Raw genomic sequence first — 14422 nt, 5'->3', positions numbered from 1 at the left:
TGCCCCGCGCCCCGCGCCCGCCCGCCTGTTCGCCCGCCCTGCCGCCGCTGCGCCGCTCCCAGCCCACCTGCCCGCGGGCTCCGCCGCCACCACCACTGCCGGGAATACGTGGCAGTGGCCGCCGCCGCTCGCGCTCCTCGCCTCTCCTCTCCTCTCGGCGCCCGCGCGGGCGGCTCCGGCGCGCCGGACCGCAGCGCCAGGCGCCCTCTGCCGCCGGGAAGCCGAATCCTCCCGCCCTAACCCTAACTAGCCGGCTGCCCCCGCCCGGGCCTCGGCCCCCGCCCCCTCTTCCCCGCCCCCGGCCCCGACTCTCGCTTTCTATCGACCTGGGTTCCCGCCCCGCCTGCGGCTGCTGCTGCCTCCAGGAAGTTCGCACGGACCACCTCAGCAGACTCTGCGCGCTTTCTCGGGCTCCCGCGCAGCTGGTGCTTAAGTCGCCCCCTTGTTGATATATTTCCTGCTTCTTTGAATGCCTCGCTCGTGAGAAACCAGAATCGGTAAGGGGATCGTTGGAAGCAAACGTCATATCTGTTGTGCTCAGCATTCTCTCCTGCCGGGCTAGGTTAGCGCCCTGTCTGGAATACTGAAGTGCGCAATAAATACTTGTGGAGAAAGCAAACGAATAAATGAATGAGTTGATTTTTGCCGCTGTCTACCCAGGTAGGCTTTTAAACTTCAAGCAGACAGAGATCTTGACCTGGATTTGTTTTTTGTAAATTACACGTGCATACATGCGCGCAGCTCAGCATAAATAAATGGGATTCACAATTCCCCACCTCAGACCAGCTCCAAAGCCGCACGAGGCCCACAGCTAAATGTTACTCAGGGCTTTTGGTCAAACACACTTGGGTTTTAGAACTACCACTTACTTAAAAGCTGGGCAATCGCGGGAAAGCTCATCTCCCTGGGCCACAGTTAACACGTCTATAAATTAAGAATAATAAAACCTACTTCATAGAGTTGTTGTGAGGATTAATTGAGATGGTGCTCTGTAAAGCACTTTTCACAACCCCGATGTGTGTGGCAATGTGTAAATGGTATTGTTGTAGGTGATCATTACTACTGATGTAGTAGGTGATTTTAAAAACTATCTTCAAAATGTAAAATATTGACTACCTTTTCACCTGAGGACAAACTCTAAAACCTTTGTATGTGTGGTATTGTCACCTGCTCAGCAAGGCCAGCCCTGGGAGCAAGGCCACTCCCTCCACCGGTAAAAATTAACACATCTCGGGGTTTTTTGTTTTGTTTTAAAGAATTATAGAACCCACTCTTCTGCAGATTTTCCACCAGGATTTCTGTGGCCAATCTCTTAATTAACAAGTTTTTTTTTATGGATGTCAAAAACAGGGAGCTCTTTGAAAGCACCTGCAGTTTACTGGCTCTTCCGGTTTTCTTCCTAACCCTCTCTCAAACAACCTGAGGCTTTCCTTTCATTTTTACAGGAAGTGTCCTTCCTGCTGCATACAAAAGACAGCAGTGCAGTGGAGTGAGATCAGAGGGGACTGCTCTGCATACACTTTGGGCTTTCTGCATCTCAGTCCCCTCAGTGGTAAACCTTGGAGAATTAGACCTTGTCACCTTGGGAGAGAATTCTCTCCCAAGTATATTTAATAAAAGGCAACTACTGATCAGTTTATTTAGCAAGTATCCAAGTAGTATTTATTTAGTGTTGTATGTGCTGACACAGTGAGAGGAACACGTGTGTGTGAGGTAAGTTTCCTGCCTTCAAGGGACTTTAAGCTGTAGCTCCACACTAGGGAAGAGGGATTGGGAGTATGTGGGATGTGGCTAAATATGAAATTAGCAAGCCTCAGGTCTAAATTGGGGCAGTGGTATTGCCATGTGAGTTCCTTTAATTCATTATCATTGTAAATGCCATTTTCCTCTAAATAGTATGTATATAACTTCCCAAGGCCACTGCTAAAAATTAATGAATAATTTTATGAGGCAAGCAGAGCCACTGATGTAGGACTCAGTCCCTTAATAAGGTGACTCCACATGTTTCCTTATACTAGTAATACCATAGATATTGTGTCTTTGTGAAAGTGCCATCCTTGGCTGGGCATGGTGGCTCATGCCTGTAATTCCTGCACTTTGGGAGGCTGAGGCCGGTGGATCACCTGAACTCAGGAGTTCGAGATCAACTTGGCCAACATGATAAACCCGGTCTCTACTAAAAATACAAAACATTGGGTGTGGTGACAGCTGCCTATAATCCCAGCTACTCGGGTGGCCTGAGGCAGGAGAATCACTTGAACCCTGGAGGTGGAGGTTGCAGTGAGCTGAGATCCAACCACTGCACTCCAGCCTGCGGAACAAGAGTGAAACTCCATCTCAAACAGCAACAACAAAAAGTGCCATCCTTCACAGGTTAGAGTTGCATATCTTGCAATGCAAGTCTCAGAGGGAAAGTTTACACATTGTTACACTAATGGCTTCTAATGAATCACCCCTACCGAGGTGTCCTGCAGCTCCCTCCCTCATTGACTCTGGAGTTGGCCTTGCAACTTGCTTTAGCCATTGGGACACAAATATGACACAAGCAGGGGCTTTCGATGTGCATTTGTGCCTTGCTCCTTGTTCTCTTGGAATGCTACTCTGACACTGCCATGAAGAAACCTGGTCCAACCTCCTTGAAGAGGAAAGATCCCGAGAAGAGAAAGCCTTGCCATCCAGCTATGCAACCCACCAACTCTCAGCCACATGAGTGAGCTCCAGGGAAAGCCAGCCAAAAATAATCCAGCCAACCTAGGAATTGTGAGAAATAAAATGGTGTTGTTTCAAATCACTAAGTGTTGGGGTGGTTTGCTATACAGTAATAGGTAACTGACACACAGATCACTCATAAGCACTCCTACAGTTAGAAGTTCTAGAGGAAATTCACTCAAGAATCAGTACTCCCGCTAGTGTTTTCTATTATGAAGGATTCAGTTGAAGTCACTAAATCTGAGCTTAGCAGAGCATCACATTTCATGTAAATACCCTCTTTAGAAGTTCTTCATTGAATGGGTTACTGAGCCTAGTACTGTTTAAAATCCTTCTTCAGTCAACATAACAATGGGCAGGCAAATCAGCTTGTAAGCTAGCAAAAGCTTTAAACATTAGAATTCCCTGGTACATCAACAGCAGGTATCATAGAGGTTGGGTGTGTTTATCTCTCCCAATTTATTATAAGCTCATTACATTTATTTTCTTTCTTTCTTTTATTTATTTATTTATTTGTTTTGAGACAGAGTCTCACTCTGTTGCCCAGGCTAGAGTGCAGAGGCGCGACCTCGGCTCACTGCAACCTCTGCCTCACAGGCTCAAGCGATTCTCCTGCCTCAGCCTCCCAAGTAGCTGGGACTACAGGCATGTGCCACCATGCTCAGCTAATTTTTGTATTTTTAGTAGAGATGGATTTTGCCATATTGGTCAGGCTGGTCTTGAACTCCTGACCTCATGATCCACCTGCCTCAGCCTCCCAAAGTGCTGGAATTACAGGTGTGAGACACCGCTCCTGGCCTACGTTTATTGGCATGGTTTTATCATAGATCACAAAACGTCAGAGAAGGCGTTAGAGATCATCTAATCCACCACCTCATTTTATAGATGAGAAAACTGGGGCCACGAGAAATCCTCAGAGCCTTACAAATACCCAAGGTCCTGGAGCTGCCTCAGAGCAGAACTGAGATAACCAATTCACAGTTCTTTATGCTTTTAGTTGAATTTTTCTGTTTTTCCATTGTGACATTTGTTGCTATTTAAAATATTCTTCCCATGCTTGAACTACATCTGTAACTTTCCTTTGCCCTTATGATAAAATCTGAACTCTTACATATGGCCCCATAAGGTCTGGTGAAGCTTGCCCCTCCAGAGATGTTGGTATTGTTCTGCCCCTTGCTAAGCACACTCTACCCAAATGGCTTTCTTTCAATTCCCCAAACCCACCAACTCTCAGCCACATGAATGAGCTCCAGGGAAAGCCAGCCAAAAATAATCTGGCCACCTGGGAATTGTGAAAAATAAAATGGTGGTTGTTTCAAATCACTAAGTGTTGGGGTGTTGTAGAGAAAAGCAAGCTCTTCTCTACTTCAAAGCCCTTTGCACATGCTGTTCCTTCCACTGACATGCTCTTTCCCAAACTCTTCACTTCTACTTTCCCAAACCCATTAGAGTTCTGTGGTTACAAGCAACAGAAAGCAATTTGAGGAATAAAGTAAACAAAAAAAATTGGTGGACATAGAGACAGTGTTAAAACACCCACTCCAAATGAAGAGACCACCCAAACTGGCTTTGTGTGAGCAACACGGCTGTTTATTCATCTGGGTGCAGGTGGGCTGAGTCCAAAAAGAGAGTCAGTGGAGGGTGGTGGGATAAGAGTTGGTTTTATAGGTTTGGGGTAAGCAGTGGAAAGTTACAGAAGTTACAGGTTCGGGAGTTTTTGCAAGCTGGGAGGGGGTCATAGGATCTGGAGTCACGAGGCTGACCAAGGTTGGTTACAAAGTCCAATGGCCTTGTCAGTTGAGGCCAGAATAAGAAACCACAGAAGAATGTCTCCAGTTAGTTAGGTGCCACAGGGGTTGATCGTTTTTCCATTTTTCATTATCTTCAGCTACTTCAGGTTTTCTAATTCCAGAAGGCTCTCCAGAGGGGTACGGGTGGGCCATGGCACTGTCAGTCAGCCTAAAAGTCCTTACAGGTAGCTCAGTCTTTTCAGCCAACATTTGGAAAGCTCAAGGACAAGACAGCTCAAGAATCTTACGGAGATTTGATTCCTGACTAACAGAAACCTTGTTGAGGCTCAACCAGTGGAACAAACCACTCCGGTTTTTCTGTTTTTACATCACTCTGTTCAAGATTCCAAGCCCTAGAAGAAAGTCAGCCTTACCTAGTCACATGCCTACCCTCAGCCAGAGAAGAACAGGACACCTTGAATGAAAGCCCCCATTTAGGAGCTGTTGTTACCAAAGAAGGGAAAGTTGATCGAGGATGACAGAAACAGTGAATGTCCACTACATAATCTCTCAGGCCTTGCCTTAAATGTCATCTTCTCAGAGAAGCTTTTCTTAACCACTCCATCTGTTGCATGCTTTCGTGACACTCCGTATTATTTCACTGTTCTCATTACATTTTTATAGTTACATATTTTCATGTGTTTGCCTGTGTCTCTGAAGTTCTCCCTCCGTGAGAAAAGGGACTGCTCCTGTTAGCCCACTACTATACCTTCAATGCCTAGCATGGAGCCTGGTGCATACAGGCACTCAATAAATACTTATTAAATCAGTCTATAAATGAGCAAACAAATGAATGACTAATATAAGCCTTGTGATTCTTCTGACTTAATCCATGTGATACTAACTTTGCAGGAAGAATTAGAAAAGATGAAGAGAATATAATGAGGGCAGGTTTGTGGAAGATTCTCTCTGCTGGGTCCCTTTGTGATGCTGTGGAGAGGACAAAGACTCATGCACAGGATAAATGAAGAAACACGACCTTGTGCATCAGAGATAAGACATACTGTGCTATGCTGTACTGTTCTTGAGGGATAAATTATATAAGTAATGAAGTAAGACGGGGAGGCCTAGAATGGTGGTCTGCATGTCTCAGAATGTTTGCAGAAGTAGGAACCCTCAAAACTGCTGCCTGACTGCAGCTGCCAGGAGCTGAGGTCAGCACTGTATGTTCATAAAACTGCTCCCTTGGCTCTTGTTCATGCCGGTTTTGCATTCTCTGTAGCAGAGGTCCCAGAATCATCTGCCGATGGCTGCAGATCCACGGACAGGTTTTTCACACCTCAGAGACAAAATGAGAGTAATCAGAGCAATGTAAAGCTAAATGTATGCAATTCTTGTATCAATGATTATTACCTTTGTAATCATTTGCATATAGGTTTTTGTTTTGGTTATTTTTGGCAAAATAAAAAGTAGACAACCTCAATTTCTATTCCCATTCCCAAAATGGTTTTGTAACGGTTTTGGTCTATGAAATCTGAAAGCCTTAGAAATCCCCCTTAATAATCTCAGAGACCTGGGTGATCCATGCAAAGACTTTAGACCCATCAGAAAATCAACTGTTACTGTTTCGTTGTTTCTCTGTTTTAATCGTGTAGCTTGTTTCCTTTTCTGCCTCATCCCTACTTGGTAGTCATATAATTTCAGTGGTTAAAACATGGAGTTAAGGAGGCTTCACTGCCAGAATCACATCTGTGGCCACGGGTCAGCAGGGAGCTGGGCCTTGGTTCTGTCCTGTCCACAAAAAGAACTGGACTTGAGGTCTGGTTGTTACCGGGTTCTTGGTGTTTTGAACAAAGAACTGGACAAAACGCACAAAGCAAAGAAAGAATGAAGCAACAAAAGGAGAAATTTATTGAAAATGAAAGCACACTCCACAGGGTAGAAACAGGCCCAAGCAAGCAGCTCAAGGGCCTTGGTTACAGAATTTTCTGGGGCTTAAATACTTTCTAGAGGTTTCTCACTGGTTACTTGCTGTATGTCCTATATAGATAAAGAGGCGGAAGTGAAGTTGCAAAGTTATTTACTTGGTGTACACTCTTTGCATATCAAGAGGATATTTCCTGTCATAGCTGAAGTAGAGTTACAGAGTTATTTACCTGGTTGTAAAAAGTTGGGGTTTTTCCATTTGATTCAGTTCTAGAAAGTCCTTAGTTTCCCTGCCCTGAGACCCCATTGTCTTGCTTCAGGGTCAGTGGCCATGACTGTGTGTGAGAGTGTGTGTGTGTGTGTGTGTGTGTGTGTGTGTGTGTGTGTGTGTGAACACTCACATGCATGTGTGTATACTTATGGCAGGGAGAGTCCCTGGTGGGTGTCCAACACTTCCACCATAGGGGAGCTACTTAACCCTAAGAGGATATATTGTTCTTAATCCCTGTTTTACAAAAAAGGAAACTGAGACTTAGAACGTTTAAGCAATTCACCCTAAGCCTGGTTAAGTACAAAGTTCAAATACTTAATTAACCTTAACCTCTTTGGTCCATAGTTCAGGTGATTAATTGGTGTTACCTGAAGTTAAATCTGATATGAATTCCCAGAAGCCAACATTATGGAAAGATTTTTCCAGAACTAAAAAAGAGGTTGAAAAGAATTTTTTGAGTCAGGGTCTCACCCAGGCTGGAGTGCCGTGGCACAATCACAACTCACTACAGCTTCAACCTTCTGGGCTCAAATGATCCTCCTGCCTCAGCCTCCTGAGTAGCTCAGACCACAGGTACACACCACCATGCCCAACTAATTTATTAATTTTTTTAAATGTTGAAACAAGGTCTCCCTATATTGCCCAGGCTGGTCTGGAACTCCTGGGCTCAGTTGATTCTCCCACCTCAGTCTCCCAAACTGCTGGGATTACAGAAATGGACCATCGTGTTCAGCCAAGAGGAAAACTTACCTTCCCAAACTTAAGAGGGAAAACTGCCCAGCTTCTTGGATTTCAGGAGCAGTAGAGCTTTAAGTGCTGTAGATTTACACAAGTATCAAGGGTTATAATCAAAATTTCTTTTCTTTCACTGGTAGTAATTTTTTTAATGACTTCAAACAAAATTATACCTACTCTTGGACAGTAAGTAAGCATGCCCATTTTCACAAAGCTTTGAAATCCCATATAAGGAAGAGTTTTAAGATCTCTGCTTTCGTTGGTACAAAAGTACCAAAGCACTGCTGAAAGCTCAACTCAACCCAAATCTTCATGCTTATTGCCTCACTTTCTGAAATTTAAGTCTCTAGCTAAACAATGGGAAGGAATCCCTACTCTATACCCCTGCTGCCAGCAACCAAAGCATGCTCTCGAGCCAAGAACACCAGTGAACCCTTAAAATTTCTCCACAACTTTGTCCCTGCTGGCAAATGTAAAGTTTCTATTTCAATAGAAATAAGATTGTCATTAACATGCCTGGCTTCATGCTCTTCTAACTCCTTTCAGAATTTTGGGGGGTTTTTCTTGAGAAAGTAAGATCACACTAAAATCACAACTCCCCAGGGTACCATTAAAAGTGGAACTCGGTCAGGCACGATGCCTCACGCCTGTAATCCCAACTATTTAGGAGGCTGAGGCGGACAGATCAGGAGGTCAAGAAATCGAGACCATGTTGGCCAACATGGTGAAACCCCGTCTCTCCTAAAAATACAAAAATTAGCTGGGCATGGTAGCATGTGCCTGTAGTACTAGCTACTCGGGAGGCTGAGGCAAGAGAATAGCTTGAACCTGGGAGGCAGAGGTTGCAGTGAGCCAAGATTGCACCACTGCACTCCAGTCTGGTGACAGAGTGAGACTGTCTCAAAAAAAAACATTAGCCAGACATGGTGGCACACCCCTATAGTCCCAGCTACTTGGGGGGCTGAAGCAGGAGGATCACTTGAGCCCAGGAATTCGAGGCTACAGTGAGCCGTAATCACACCACTGCACTCCAGCCTTGGTGACAAAGTGAGATCTTGAATTTTTTTTTTTACTTATTTTTATTTTTATTTTATTTTTCAGGGAAAGTATGTGGCAGAGAAGAAAAAACAAAAGTGGAACTGTTGCTATACTTAGAAGGGAGCAGGGGAGCTTCACTTTTATTCCATAGGTTGTAAATAGCCCATTATCATTTTTAAATTCCAAATTGAAAAATAATGCTTAATTACCTTAACTTTCAGATCTGTAACCATAAGATCTTCATCAGTGACTCATATACCAGCTGTCCCTTTTGGTCTGGCACATTTTTTAACATCAAAGGTGTTTCCTATCAACTATGTCTTTTTCCCCAAGGAAGCTTCACCTTTACTGGAAAGTAATGATCATGTTTCTAGTCTATACTTAACTCTTCAATCACTTCACATGTATTTATGGAACACCTAGTACGTGTAGGCAATTTATTGAGTTTTGTGAATATAAAAGCATAAAAGACATACTCCTTTCCTTCCCTAGGGAAACTCACAGACTAGTGGAGAGAAAAAATATATATAATTATAAATTTTACAAATTATGTTAAGTGTGCTGAAGGAAAAGAGCAAGGTTCTCTGAGAAAGTTTCATAAAGACAACGAGTTTTATATTGAGAGGTCAGGGAAGACCTTTCTGGAAGTGATCTGAAAGTTTGACCAAAGAGGTAGATAGATATTGGCCCAGTGAGGAACCTCCTAGGGACACAGACCTCCTCACCCAAGGCTTCTCTGTGTCCTGGACAATGATCAGGACAAGAAATGCAACTTCTCAGTGCATCATTAATTTCAGAGAGGAGTCCTGGGGCCCTGTCTCCCCACAGGTACAAAGGCAAGACAGGGAGTCCCCAGCTTCTCCCGGGGGACTTCCTAATCCATCCACCCACACTCTGCTCTCTGAATTCCTGACTCCCCTCAGCAGCAGCACTTAGGTGAGCACCCCGGTGAGTATTTTACTAGTTCTTGTGCATGTGCAGTCTCTACACCTAAACTGTAAGTGCCTGGAGAGTGGATGGCTCTATCTCATCCTCCTTTTATAATGCTCATGGTGTCTATAAGAGAACTTGATTTATAGCCACAGTTCAACAAACACCTGTTTAATGGGATTGAATTTTATCTCAGCATTAGTAGTGTGCCAAACATCTGATGTGAAATAGCCAAATTAGAAAAAGTAAGCATGCATTAGAAGTGCAGAGATGGAAAGAAAATGGCAGTGAAGAGCACTGGTGTAGAAGTACTTCCTGAAACTTTAAGGAATCCATCTGGTATCATTTTGATTGACTTTCTTAAGGACACAGTTCCTAGGTTCTGAGACTCCTCAGCTCTAAGATGCAACAGTCATTGATTGGACAACCACTTACTTTTCGAGGGGTGAAAATGGCTGCTTTCAATGTGTACCTATATTGAGAGCTATAGAGGCATATCTTGACTTTATTTCCAAAATGTATGCTTTATAATTAAAAAAATCAATACTCATCACTACTTTTCTTTCTTTTTTTTTTTTTTTTTGAGACAGTTTCACTCTATTGCTCAGGGTGAAGTGCAATGGCACGATCTTGGCTCCCTGCAACCTCCCCCTCTGGGGGTTCAATCTTCCAAGTATCTGGGATTACAGGCATGCACCACCACACCCGGCTAATTTTTGTATTTTTAGTAGAGATGGGATTTCGCTGTGTTGGCCAGGCTGGTTTCAAACTCCCAACCTCAGGTGATTTGCCCACCTCAGCCTCCCAAAGTGCTGAGATTACAGGCATAGGCCACTGCACCCATCCACATTATTATTATTATTGTTATTATTATTATTTTGAGATGGAGTCTTGATCTGTTGCCCAGGCTGCAGTGAGGTGGTGCGATCTGGGCTCACTGCAACCTCTGCCTCTTGGGTTCAAGCAATTCTCCTGTCTCAGCCTCCAGAACAGCTGGGATTACAGGTACCCGCCACCAAGCCTGGCTAATTTTTGTATTTTTACAGGTTTCACAACGTTGCTCAGGCTAGTCTCGAAGTCCTGACCTCAGGTGATCCACCCGCCTTGGCCTCTCAAAGTGCTGGAATTGCAGGAGTGAGCCACTGTGCCCAGTCCACATTATTACTTTTAACAGAATTTTGTTTTCTCTTTTGCCTATCTCATGTCCACATCAATTTAATTCTTTTTTGTAACAGCACTTCGAATTCATCTTAGAAATCGTTCTCCCTTAGTAGACATAGCCTGCTGGGCTATTTCATCTATATGTGCTGCTTTCCCGTAGCGAAGGGATGGAGGGGCACCCTACCCAAGCTAGACTATTCAAACATATCAACAGTGACCAGAACATCAAAGGCCTGGCCACAGATGGAGCTTACTCATTCCAGACATAATATGTAGACAAGGCTTTCCAGAGCTTCTCCTACAAACAGCCTCTAAAACCAATGTGGTTTCAAAGTCCATTTCTGTTATTCACAGGCAAAGAATTCTAGATGAGACAGTGCTTGGCTGATGGTACATCTAAAACTGAAGTTCTTAATCTGAGGTCCAGAGTCTTGGACATGGTCCATGGGTTGGTGTCAGGGCTCAATAGACAAGGTATAATTTTTATATCGGCTGATGAGTACATTTTCCCAGTGAGATGGTCTATAGGCAGCTTTTATCAGATTCTCAAAGGGGTCAATGACTGGAAATGGGTTAGAAACCATTGATCCCAGAGCAGGCGTTCTTAATAAATCTATGGACAAACTCAGATGGGGAAAAATTACCTCTTTGTTTTCACTAACTTCCATTCGTGTTTTCTTATTTATGAATGTTGGTAACAGACCACAGTATTATTAGCAATTCCCATGACTTTGCTACCAGTAGACATCAGATATTTTCATATCACATTATAGTGTTGCAGATCTCAAAATATAATTTACACTTTTCACTGCTTTAAAATTCCAGTGTAAGTAGACCCGAGCTAGATCTTGTTATTCAATGTGTTAATAAAGAAGCATATATATATATTACTTGATCACCAGATACTTTAATATTTTAAAGCTGCATCTCAACATAATTGGTTTCCTTGGTAATCTGTATGCTTTACTTTATTCAAAACATTATTCTGAGAAGTCCAAATTCTTCATCAGACTGCCAAGGAGCCTATAATACAAAAAAGTTACTAGCCCTCTTAGGAAAATCTTGGTAGAACCAAGCCTCCTAGCCTTACTTTTATTTGCTCTACAAAACTAGGTTCCACATGGTAGTTCCTCTCCTTTCAATAAACTGGTATCTTGGTTCCCAGCATTGTAACTTCTGAATACTTACAAATCAGCAGGCATTGCTTAAGTCCAGAAAAACACACAAATTTATACAAACCATAGGACAAAACAGCAAAAAGAAAGACAAAAAGAGAGAAATCTACAATAGGTAGATCCAGAGAGGCAGAAAGCAGATTAGGGGTTGCAAGGGTCTACAGAAAGGGGGAAACCGGGAGTGATGGCTTAATGGGCGATTGACCCCTTAATGGGTACAGGATTTCCTTTTGGGCTGATGAAAACATTTTGGAAATGGATAAACATGATGATGGAATAGCGCTGTTAAGGTACTAAATGCCAATGAATTGTATACTGCAAAAAAGCTAATTTTATATAGGAATTAGCATTCATTTGCTCAATAAAACAGAAAATCAAATAAGAAACAAATAAATAAAAGGCAACTCCATAACAATTTCACCTGGGAATTATACAAAGTCCTACTTAGGGGAATAAAGAAAAAAATAAACCCAAAGTTGAATGGTATTTTATTTCCCGTTTTTCCCCCTGAACCCACCCTCCCTCAAGTTGCTTGTGTATACTGTAATTTGAGATCACTTATGAAATTGTTAATGTGTACTTTAGCCCACACATTAAATTCTGGTTTTCCCTTATGCATATTAAAATGCATCACTAAATACTCATCTGACAAGCTATATTTTAAACCTCAAATTAGGCTTTATTGTGCCTGGATGCATTTTTAATATACCCACTAAATTTCAGCCGGCCTGAAGACTGGCTGGCAATGCTGATTTAAAAGGGAGGGTAGAGTCTCTCACTTCCTATCCCAGAGTCCGCTTCCACCTTCAGGTCTGGGAATTGGCAGCCCCCTACTGCCTGCTGGCTCTGTAGAGCTTTTAGGAAAAGATTTCAAGCATGGCCTCAAGTTGGATCTGAAAGATCACTGAAGGGCTTCCCATTCTGGTAATAGGCCCCACCCAGGACCTCAGGGTATCCCATTAGATCTTGCCAGCCTCCATCACAGCAGGCATGGATTGACTGCCCACAAGCCCATGTCATAGCCTCCTCCATCGTTCCCTCTCTGCCAGGGTTTTGAAGTTCCTTTTCCTACTCACGAACGCTGTTGGCACCACACAACCTAGAGGATAGTGTCCAAGTGCCTCAGTCTGGAAAGGGAGAACTGACATTTTTTGAAGCCTCACACAATAGAAGGCTTTTGTCTCAAGCACCCCATTTAACTTCATGAGAAGCACAACCAGGCTTATTATGACCATTTAGGGATGAATATACTAAGGCAAAAGATGATGTAATGTCACACAACTGGTCAAGCTTTCACCACGTTTCCCTTCCTCCTTCCTTTCCAACCTTTTCTCTACCACTCACTCCTTTGCGTCAGCCAGGCAGGCCCCCCTACTACTCACTGTCCTCTGACTGTCACACCTTGTCCACAGGGCCCCTCCACCTAGGGACCTCCACTCTCCATGTTCCAAATCCCACCCATTTCTCAAAGTTTGGCTCAAGTCTCTTTTTCTCCAAAAAGCTTTCCCAGACCCCAGTTCTCTCCCTGTCCTCTGAATTTCCACTTTTTACACCACTACTCCTTGAACATATCCAGGTATTGCCTGGTGTGGCCTCTTCCATTAACAAGTAAACTCCCTGAGGACAGATATTGTGTCTTATTCCTTTTGTATTTGCTACAAGTACCCCATTGGATTGAGAGATCAAAACTGCTTGATTCTTTCAATCAGCAAGAGGTTTATTTTTTTCAGGCCAAAGCATTGATTCTTTTTCCCAGTTTCTGTCTTCCCCGTCTCCTGCCGCATTCCCTGGACAGGTCTCATGGGGCTCCCAGTCGTCCTCTCCAGGCTGCCCTGCACAGCAGAGCCCCACCTAGCACAAGACTCTCCCTGCTGCACCATCTCCCTGAGATGCAGCATGCTTCCTTTGTAGCTAGAAGATGAAGAAGGCTCTGCTTTTTTTTTCTTTTTACATGTCTAAAGACATCATTCTTTTCAGAGAGGGACTTTGGGAAAAGTCATGGCAATGAAGGATGGAGCTTATTCAGAGAATGAGCATGTTGTGTCCTGTCTCCAGGTGTGTGAGAGCTGCCGAGGGGGTAGTACGTGGATTGTTTTGGCAGGAAAAGGGGGTTTGGTGGTATTAAGCACTCACAGGAAAGGACAGGGGCTTTGGGATGAAAAGCACTGTTGCCTGCCTCATGTAATTTGACAGAGGCTGTAAGACTGCAGAGGTTCCCAACCATGTCCCTCTGAGCTTTTAATGTTTTCTTCTTTCCTTCTGTGTTCAAAATTCCTCACATTTTAGTTTTCCTCTGTTTTAGATGATATAGTTAGCTAATATTTTGCAACAACATTTGTATTCTCTTTTTTTCTACCCCATCTTCTTCTCCCACGACTTCCAAAAAATTCCTTAGTTTTTTCAAGGATGTGGCAGGGAAGAAAACAGGAATTAATCATAATATCTCTAGGCCTTTGTTTTCCAAAGTCCTCTATCTTTTGAAGACCTCAGAGGGCTCATGAAGGAGATGAAAGAAAGAGGCAATTCATAGAGTAACTCGAGCATTTGAATCAAGGCATTGGGAAGAATAGAGGATCCTCCCAAGACCACACAGCAACCTCAGGCCAAGGCAGAAAAGGAGGCTGTACGATGACACTAGAGAAGAACAGTTGCAAGCTCAGATGTTCAAATGCCTTCAAAGGATTGGAAAGGTATTACTGACAAATAAATGCATCAAGCTGGTGGAGAGACGAGAGGGAGTGGTAAAG

At 43.5% G+C, this 14422-nt stretch overlaps 1 protein-coding gene across 8 annotated transcripts in view; it reads right to left on the bottom strand.

Annotated features, from left to right (window-relative positions):
* The window catches only part of LOC103796120 (uncharacterized), a 127081-nt gene extending 126591 nt beyond the window's left edge, over window positions 1–490 (bottom strand). For 7 of the 8 annotated variants that reach the window (XR_013523171.1, XR_013523167.1, XR_013523170.1 and 4 more), the window contains exon 1: window positions 68–212. The gene's annotated coding sequence lies outside the window, so the exon portion shown is untranslated. Of the gene's footprint in view, window positions 1–67; window positions 213–326 lie in introns of those variants that run through there. The other variant, XR_008475100.2, reaches the window with a different exon arrangement.
* Between the last annotated feature and the right edge of the window lie 13932 nt (window positions 491–14422).

Source organism: Callithrix jacchus, chromosome 10, assembly GCF_049354715.1.
Source record: "Callithrix jacchus isolate 240 chromosome 10, calJac240_pri, whole genome shotgun sequence".
NCBI classification, from domain to species: Eukaryota; Metazoa; Chordata; class Mammalia; order Primates; family Cebidae; genus Callithrix; species Callithrix jacchus.
This window is presented reverse-complemented; position numbering and strand designations above follow the sequence as displayed.